Genomic DNA, 8615 nt, shown 5'->3' with positions numbered 1-8615 from the left:
ATCTAAATGGTATCAAATAATCAGTTTGGGAGATCAGCAACTGAAGATTCAAATTTACATCTTGCCAATTTTCTAGAATTGTGCACTACATTTAAATATGATGGTGTATCAGATGATGTCATAAGTATTAAGTTATTTCTTTTTTCATTGAGGGATAAAGCTAAGACGTGGTTGAATTCGTTAGCACCTGGATTTATCAGAACTTTAGGTGATTTAGCACAAAAATTTCTTGCTAAATATTTTTCACCATAAAAAACATTAGAAATGATATTACATCTTTTAATCAGTTTGAAAGAGAATCTATTTATGAAGCATGGGAAAGATTTAAAGAACTCCTAAGAAAGTGTCCACACCATGTTATACTAGATTGGTTAATAATTCAAACTATTTATAATGGATTAGTTGGATCTCTTAGATTAATATCGATGCTGCTGCTGATGGTTCATTGATGTCAATACCATTTCATGACGCTTATGCTTTAATTGAAGAAATGGCTACAAATAATATTCAACGGCCTTCTGAGAGGATAAATCCTAAGAAAGTAGCCAACATTCATGAAACTGATGCATTTACCATGTTAGCAAATCAAGTTGCTGCAATTTCAAGGAAGTTAGACCAATTTGGAATGAATTTTTCTCAACCAATTTCCATGATTGAAGAGAATTAATTAGGCCAAATGGTATATTCTCAAGCATCATTAGAAACTTTGAATGCCTTAAATAATATAATAAGTAACATATTCAAATTATTATTACCCAGGTTGGAAGAACCATCCCAACTTTAACTGGAATAACAATTTGAGAGGTAATAATCAGCAATGGGGGAACAACCAAGGAAACCAATTGGGAAACTGGAACAACCAAGGGAATAATATTTATATATCTACTTATCCTCCAGGTTTCAATAGTAATACACAATTTAAGGAGAAGAAGTTATCAATAGAAGAAGTGGTGTTATAAATGGGAAATCAATTACAAAGTCAAGGTGCTACAATTAGAAATATTGAGAATCAACTTGGGAAAATAGCAAAATCATTAAGTAATAGATCCTAAGGAACACTTCCTAGTCATACTGAATCAAATCTAAAAGACCTGAATAAAGAAAAAGTAAAAGCCATTCAACTTAGAAGCGAAAGAGAGTTAGAAAGCCAGGTTCAAAAAGAAATTGAAGTAGAGAGAGAAGAAATTGAAGTGTCAAAAGAGGACACTCCAAAAGATTATGAGAAACCTATTTCTCTGCTGAAAATTGATTTGGAGAAATTACCACCTCCATTTTCTTAGAGACTTCGTCAGCAGAAGTTAGATATGCAATTTTCAAAATTTTTGGAAATATTTAAGAAGCTTACAATTAATATTCCATTTGTTGAAGCCTTAGAATAAATGCCGAGCTATGTAAGATTTATGATGGATATTCTCAACAGAAAAAGGAAGTTTGAAGATAATGAGACTATTGCACTTAGTGAGGAGTGCAGTGGGATAATTTAGAAGAAGCTTCCTGAAAAGCTTAAGGATCTTGGTAGCTTTACAATTCCATGTGCAATAGGAGACATATTTTATGGGAAAGCTTTATGTAATTTAGGCGCACGCATTAACCTTATGTTATTATTATTATTTAAAAGATTGGGAGTTGAAGAAATAACCCCTACTACTGTAACTTTGCAGTTAACAGATCGTTAGATAACATACCCTAAAGGAGTTATAGAAGATGTCCTAGTGAAAGTGTATCAATTTATCTTTCCTGTTAATTTCATTGTGCTATATATGGAGAGACGACATATTTTATGGGAAAGCTTTATGTAATTTAGGCGCACGCATTAACCTTATGTTATTATTATTATTTAAAAGATTGGGAGTTGAAGAAATAACCCCTACTACTGTAACTTTGCAGTTAACAGATCGTTAGATAACATACCCTAAAGGAGTTATAGAAGATGTCCTAGTGAAAGTGTATCAATTTATCTTTCCTGTTAATTTCATTGTGCTATATATGGAGAGACATAAAGAGATACCTATCATTTTGGGGAGACTTTTCCTAGCCACAGGAAGAGAAATGATAGATGTGCAAAAAGGAGAATTAACAATGCACGTCAATGATCAAACTGTTACTTTTAACATTTCAAAATTAATGAAAAACCCTGCAAAAGGTAAAGATAATGAATGCTATAGGATGAATGTTATAAGATATCTAAGTGAATGCCATTTCAAGTCTATTTATGAAGAAAAATTTGAAGAAAAATATTTGGAACACGAGTTAGTAAAGGAATTAGATCAATGTGAAGATATTTTTAAAGAAGATTCAAACTATGTTCGAGAAAATTTTGAAATTTTGGACACGATAGACAAAGATAAATCATTTTTTCCATCTATTAAAAAACCTCCAGAACTAGAGTTGAAGTTACTTCCTGATCATTTAAAATATGCCTTTTTAGGAGATTCCTCTACTTTACCTCTTATAATTTCCTCAAAATTAATAATGGAAGAAGAAAAAGGTTGATGAAAATTTTGAAAAATTTTAAGAAAACCTTTGTATGGACAATTGCTAATATTAAAGAAATCAGTCTTTCAATTTGTATACATAGAATTCATATGGAAGAGAACTGCAAACCCATGGTTGATCCGCAAAGGAGACTGAATCCTGTTATGAAAGAAGTTGTTAAGAAATAAATTTTTAAGTGATTAGATGCTGGAATTATCTACCCTATTTCAGATAGTGCATATTGCATTCCTAAGAAAAGAGGAGTAACTGTAACTGTAAATGAACATAATGAGTTAATACCTACTAGACAAGTTACAAAGTAGCGAATATGCATTAATTATAGAAAATTAAATCTTGCCACTAGGAAAGATCATTTTCCATTACCCTTTCTAGATCAAATGCTGGAAAGACTAGCTGGGCATAAATACTTTTATTTTATGGATGGATATACTGGTTATCACCAAATTAAAATATCTCCTGAGGATCAAGAGAAAATATTGTTTACCAGTCCTTATGGTATTTTTGCTTTTAGAAGAATGCCATTTGGTTTATGTAATGCCTCTACTCATTTCAAAGATGTATGATGACAATTTTTTGTGATTTAATTGAAAAAGGAATTAAAGTATTTATAGTATTTATGGATGACAATTGAAAAAGAGATTAAAGTATTTATGGATGACTTTTTAGACTCATGTTTAGAATTTGACTCATGTTTAGAATATTTATCCAAAGTTCTTAAGTGCTGTGAAGAAAAAAATTTAGTCCTTAATTGGGAAAAATACCAATTTATGGTAGCAAGAGGAGTTGTATTAGGTCATCAAATATCATAAAATCGTATGGAAGTAGATCCTGCTAAAATTCAAGTGATCGCTAATTTACCTTATCCAACAAATGTAAGCCAAATTAGGAGTTTTTTAGGACATGCTGGATTCTACACGCGATATATTAAAGACTTTTCAAAGATTGCTAAGCCTTTATGCCATTTACTGGAGAAAGATGCAATTTTTAATTTTGATAGGAATGCCTAAAAGCTTTTAAATTATTAAAAGAAAAACTAATCACTACACCAATCATACTTTCACCAACTGGGAAAAGCCTTTTGAATTAATGTGTGATGCTAGTGATTATGCTATTGGAGCTATTTTAGGACAAAGATATGATAAAATTTTCAAAGTTATTTACTATTCTAGTAAAAATCTTAATGAAAATCAAATTAATTATACAACAACTAAAAAAGAGTTATTAGCAATAGTATATGCTTTTGATAAATTTAGATCATATTTAATTGGAATTAATTGTATAGTGCATACAGATCATTTTGTTATTAAGTATTATTTAATGAAAAAGAAGGATGCTAAACCTAGACTTATAAGATGGATTCTTCTTTTACAAGAATTTGATTTTGCAATAGTAGATCGAAAGGGAATTGAAAATCAAATTGCTGATCATTTGTCCAGGCTTAAATTAGAAAAACCACTTTGTTTTGAAAATGAAATTAATAAACATTTTCCAGATGAAAAATTGTTCTCTATTAATGAGTGGCCTATTCCGTGGTATGCCAAAATTGTGAACTTTATTGTTAGTGCTATTATACCCTATGGAATGACATACCAAAAGAAGAGGAAATTTATTTCTGAAGCTAAGACTTGTTTTTGGGATGACCCATTTTTATATAAATAAGGAAAGGATCTAATTATTCAAAGATGTATACCATTAGAAGAAACTTATGAGATTATAAAAAAATATCATAATTCTATTTATGGGGACATTTTGGTGTTGATAAAACAATATACAAAATTTTACAATCTAGATTTTATTGGCCTACAATTTTTAGAGATGTTAATCCTTATATCAAAACTTATGATAGATGTCAAAGAGTAGGCAATATTTCTAGGAGAAATGAGATGCGCCTCAATTATATGCTAGAAGTTTAAATATTTGATGTTTGGGGATTAGATTTCATGGGACCATTTATACCATCTTAAAATTTATATATTATTTATATATTATGTTAGCAGTGGACTATTTATCCAAATGGATAGAAGCTATTTCTTTACTTTGATGTGATGCTCAAAGTGTTGAAAATTTTTTGAAAATGAATATATTTTGTGGATTTGGGTTGCCAAGAGTTGTTTAAATTGCCGAGAGTTATCATTGATGTGGGGGAAGTCATTTCAGAAATGTCATAATGGAGAAGTTATTAAAGAAATATCATACAAATCATAGGATTGTTACTGCTTATCATCCTCAGACAAGTGGTTTGGCTGAATTATTCAATTGGTAAATTAAAAGAATTATGAAAAAATCTGTGAATCTAATAAAAATGGATTGTCAGTTAAACTTGACTATGTTGTATCCCTACACCGATTCTATTTTATTATTATTGTGAATGATCATATCTGATAAAGTAAACTATCAAATGTTTTTATATTGATTTATAGTTATTTTTATTAGTATGCATATTGTTTCATTTCCGTTACGTTACTGTAGTTTAGAAGTAGATGTACTTACTACTTTTGTAGCTCGCTGTTATTTTAATTTAATATTTTAGGGTAGTTATTTGAAAGTGCCAAAATTTATAAAGAAAATATTTATAAGAAAAGATAAATATGTGGCATGATTGGAGGATTCTTACTAAAAATTTTCAGCCAGGGCAACAAGTTTTGCTATATAATTTAAGGTTAAGATTATCTCCAGGAAAACTTAAGTCTAGGTGGATGGACCCATTTATTGTGATTAAAGTTTATCCTTATGGAGCTGTGGATATTAAAGATCCTAAATCTAAAAAAAACTTTAAAGTGAATGGACATAGACTGAAACCTTATTTTATAGGGGATCAACAAAAGTTTAATGATGGAATGATGTTGGGTCAACCAGAGCAAGCACTAGTATGTCGGGATACGTCGGGCTGACGAAGTAAAATCAAACACTTTATGGGAGGCAACCCATAGTTTTTAGTGTGTATTTATTTTAAATGATATGATTTTGTGTTTGTGTGTGATTAAGAAAATTGTTTTATGTGTGATTAAGAAAATTTAGGGTAGTATTTTTAAGACTATTATGTGTTAGTATTGATTTTAAGACTTTAATTAGTGATTTGGACATGGTAAAATGTGAATCTGGAAGTTATGTAGACTTGTGCAAAAATGTGCACTGTTGCTTAAGCGCCAAATCCGGCGCTTAAATGCGACAGTTTAAAAACATGTGTAAAATTAATATTCTAGAAGGAAAAATTGCCTAGAAGTTTGCAAAAACGTGTCTTGACAGTTTCTAAACTTACTTAGGAGTTATTAGAAGGATTTAGGCCTATAAATAGAAGGGTTTAGTGAAAGAATTTCATTAGTGAATAGAAGGGTTTAGTGAAAGAATTTCACCCTAGATCATTTCTAGCCCTAAAGTCTAAGAGAGAGATAGATTTTAAGATGATGTTTTCATGAGATATGGATTTGAAGAAGAAGGAAGATACCAAGAAGGAAAAATTCATTAGTTAAAGTGCACAAGAGATGTATAACAGTTTCTTAGCCGTTAGTATTGAAGGGATATCAGAGTAAATTAACAAGAAGATCAACAAAATTGAAAATACCATGCAAATACCATGCCTGTACTGGAGACTAAAATATTGGAGATTCATGCACATCTTGAGCATATTGGATGGCAATTGAAAATGTAATTTAGCCACACTAGTTATGTAGAGGAAGCAGATAGGGAGATTTTTCTTAAGTAAAAGTGGATTGAAGAAGATTGCATTAGAGCACATCACCACCGTCCGTTTTATCAACTTTATATTCTAGTTACCCTAAGAGAGACTAATGAAAGACCTGAATTTGTTCCTTCTAATGAAGAATGAAATTAAGTTCTATGTTTGTTTTTGTGTGATTAAAGTTGTTATCTTTAAGTGTTTTTAGAGTTTAAGACATGTGTTAGTGTTGATGTTACGTATGTGTTTAATTGTGAATGTGTGCTAAGTGTTTTGTACTTAGAAAAATTTTCTCATCTGAGACTATTTGGAGTGAGAATTAAGTGTCAATAGTATTTTTACTTGTTTGTGAATTAATATAAGTTTGTTTTTGTGAATATTTTGTGCTACTTTAGCCTCAAATTAAAATAGTTATTAAGGAGAATTTTGAGAGAGACAGAGAGGAGTTATAGGAAGTTGAAAATAGTCAATTAAGTGCTATGAGACCATTTAAAGGTGGTTTAATTAGGCAAATAGTGCATTTTATTTAATTTTGAAGATTTGAAAAATAATGCACTAGCGTCTAAGCGCCACATATCACGCTTAAGCGCGAGCTAACCCGAGAGGCAGGCACCTAAGCGCCACTTACCCGTGCTTAAGCACTGATTCATGAAAATTGGTTTGCAAACGGTTAAAAGTGAAATATTGGTCCGAAAATGCCATTTTTAATTCCTCCCGTCATCTTCTACCTCCCAAACTCACGATTTTTAAGGGCTAGGGCACGTCTAACGTGAAGATTTCTTGGTGGAATCAAGAAAAAAATTGCTAGATTTGAATTCCTTGAGGTAAGAGCTTTACTTTTATGCAAAAAATTTGGAATTTCACCATGTATTTTGATCACATTTGGAGAAATTCAAAAATTCTCTATTCATGGTGAAAAATGAGGAAAAATCTATGGAAATTGCATGGGAATTTTAGTTTGTGCTTTTGGAAGTTTAGTTTAGTAGTTTAAACTTGAATTTTGAAGTTATTGTTGGAATTTATTAAATTTGTAGAATGACACCAAGAATGAAGAGGAGCAAAGGAAAAGCCCCTTTCGATTCGAGTAAATTTGTTAGTTCAAAGGCTCAAGATTGATATTGTGACGCTCTACAGTCACGAAAATTGATTCTGGAGCAAAGTTTTAGAAATCTGAGTGGAGACGTGGAAGATTTAATTGTTCGTTGATAGTGGGAACACTTCTGTTGTTTCTCTACTATCACAGTGATTTCTGTTGTGAGGGAGTTCTATGCAAATCTCGCTGAAGCTGAAGACAATCGAGTTATGGTTCGAGGAAAGTTTGTACCTTTTTCGCCAGAGGTAATCAACTTGTTTTACCATTTACCACAAGATACTTTATGTTTTTATGCAAATTATAGACCTACTGAAGTGGAGTTAGAAGAGATTATTTCATACTTGACTATTAGGAGAGAACTTTGGAAGATTACCAATGAGAGGAGAGTAAATTTCCCAACGTCAAAGTTATGTGTACTTTTATAGGCCTGACAATATTTCATTTCTGCTCGTCTGCTTCCGACTAATCATCTCTGTGAAGTGACCAGAGAAAGAGCGACGTTGAACTATTGTATTCAAGAGAGTAAGCTAATCAACATTGGAGCTTTGATCTATCAGACTATCATCAGATCTACTACAGCTGTTACAACTGCAGGTCTGAGTTTTACTTCCTTGATCTTTTCTTTGTGTGAGCAGGCTAGGGTTAAATATGATAGTTGGGAGGAAGTTGTGTTACCTCTAAAGCCCATCACGAAGGTGAATGTCAAAACTTATTCTGAGCATTTGATTTTTGGCTAGAGAGGAGGATTTTCCAGAAGCTATGGAATGGAAACGTCTGCTGCATCTACCTTTACTGCTTCTTCATCTAGACCATCTACTTCACGTGCTTCTAGAGGTGAGTCTACTAAGACCGTGAGTCTACTAAGACCCAGGATGCGTTATTGCAGAAGATGATGGATAATATCAATTTTACCGCTGATAAGGTACAAAATTTAGAGCGTTTTACAGATTATACTAAGATTTATAACAGAAGGAAGAGTGATTATGAAGAGAAATTCCACTCATCTTTGGAGAGCAATAGTTATAATAGAAGGATGAGTGATTATGAAGGAAAATTTCACTAATCTTTGGAGAGCCTGATTAGAGGTGAGCCAGGAGTGCAATTTCCTCCATATCCTCGATATCCTGATTATGATTCTGCAGCAAAATGGTACAGCGGTGATTCTGAGGATGAAAGTAGAGCTAAGATAATTATTTTATGATTGTTATATGGTTTGAACTATGTGGTCTGGGCTTGCTACATTTGCATCTGTGTGTTGGTTTGAACTATGTGATGTTGTTTGTACTTTTATGTTTAAGTGAGAATTGTGATGTGATGTGTTTTCATGTTTTGAACTTGAGACATGTATGT

Source organism: Phalaenopsis equestris, unplaced genomic scaffold (genome assembly GCF_001263595.1).
Source record: "Phalaenopsis equestris unplaced genomic scaffold, ASM126359v1 Scaffold234044, whole genome shotgun sequence".
Lineage (NCBI taxonomy): Eukaryota > Viridiplantae > Streptophyta > Magnoliopsida > Asparagales > Orchidaceae > Phalaenopsis > Phalaenopsis equestris.
The sequence above is the reverse complement of the archived record's forward strand: the minus strand, read 5'-3'. Positions refer to the sequence as shown.